Below are 2,004 nucleotides of genomic sequence, written 5' to 3'. Positions count from 1 at the left end.
TAAGCATGCTGTGTTTATGTGTGTGGTCTGCATAAACTACAAAAGTATCATTCTTGCCTCTAAGCTCACCAATTTGGTATTTTTCTTGGTATTATTAAATGTAGATATTCATAAATACTGCCAAATTACCATTTAATAATTATTACTGAAATATGTGTAAAGCATTGATTATTTTCAAGTAATTTATTTCTGCTCAATATTTCCTATTATAATATCGGCATTTTGGAAAGGATTAGTAAACATGGTATTTAATTTTCATGATACTTACATGCTTCTCTATGGAGCAGGGAAACAAAGCTTTAGCTGCACATATTTGTACTGTGTTTAATAACAGAGAAAGTCACTCTGTATTTCATTAAAAAATGTGAAAAGGTAGGTTTTTGTTTTGTTTGTAGTGCTTTTCTTTTGATGGTGCCCAAATGTATCTGACTCAATCAGTATCCTGCTAATCCCCAATCCACTGTCAGTAATTTCCTTCTTGTGTGTTTGTTTGTTTGTTTGCTTGTATTTGTTTTTTTCAAGACAGGGATTCTCTGTGTATCCTTGGCTGTCCTGAACTCATGCGGTAGATCAGACTGGCTTTGATCTCCTAGAGATCCACCTGCCTCTGCCTCCCTGAGTGCTGGGGTTGCAGGCCTGAGCTACTGTGCCCTGCTATTGTCACTAATTTTCAAGACGCAAGTCAGTAACAATACTAGCCATCCACCTGTTCTACAATGAGGAGTTGGTATGTCTTCTCTTGCATCATGTTTTGTTTGGTCTCTCTTCTGTCTAAACTCCTTCTATTGACCTTTTATATCTCTTTTTAATATGAAAAAATGCATTCCTTATAATATTTATCATTATTGCTACTAGTGTAGTTGGCACATTTTTCATAGTAGCTAAAGTGATAACTCAGTAAGACATATAATTTTTTACTACCTTTATATCATCCTCTCAAATAGGAAGTTCAACTTATGTTTCAAAAGATATTGCTTTTGCTGAGTATCTATAGTATCTTTACCATCTTATATGATTCATGCTTATGTAATAATATGGTGTGTAGAATAGACAGAATAGAAATTTAAAGCTATACCCTCATTTTATGTTTGTGAGTGTAGGTCTTCCCTAACTAGATTTCTTCCTTTATGTAAATACATAAGCATATACATGAAAATACAAATAAATTTTGGTTTATTTCAACTGCCCATAGTTTATTAACAAAATCTAACAGTGGAAGCTAACGTATATAAAGTTGTATTTTGTACAATCAGCAGAGCAAAAGCAATTGTTCTAGAGATGTGTTCTCATAGCTTCAAATAGTGGGCTGACCCTTTTGTTTTTATGACAAACCTTTAATTTTATGACTATTTAGATTTTTCTGAGCACAAAATATTGGCTTGGCATGCCGTTAAGAGAGAGAACCATAAAATAGTGACTGTTTAATGAAGTGAGATACGCAAAGGCTTTGTGGATATGAATTACAGTGGAAATAAAACAAAGCTGTGACCCTGTCCAGCTTCATCCAGCTGCATAAAATGCTTTCATATACATACTGTATTACTCCTACTTTGATGATGGCTATTAGGGGTGGCCTAACTATCTCCCAAACATGAAGGTGATTGACATGGCAACGTTTATCATCATCTGTTCACCATCTATAAACTGTGGTTGTTCTTTTGCTGTCAGAAGAGCTCAGGTGGGAGGAAAGATAAATTCCTTTATGAGATTAGTCTGATTCTTCACAACTGATGAGATTTTTATGCACACTATGAAGATGGAAATACCCCACTCGGTGAGGGCACATGTGTTTCCACAGAGGATGAATACAGTAGTGATCAGCATTGCTGTGTGATTCAGATATTTCTGCTTTTGTTGTATCTGCCATGAAATTGTTTTTCCAGCTAAGCCGTGACATCTTTTCAAGTGGATTTGTAAGAACTGAGAAAAAAAAAAATACAAAGTTTCCCAACCACATAATGTTTGCTGGACTAATAAAGCAGATCAGAGCATAAGATGAAAGAA

This window comes from Acomys russatus, chromosome 11 (genome assembly GCF_903995435.1).
Source record: "Acomys russatus chromosome 11, mAcoRus1.1, whole genome shotgun sequence".
NCBI lineage: Eukaryota > Metazoa > Chordata > Mammalia > Rodentia > Muridae > Acomys > Acomys russatus.
Note: the sequence above shows the minus strand (reverse complement) of the source record.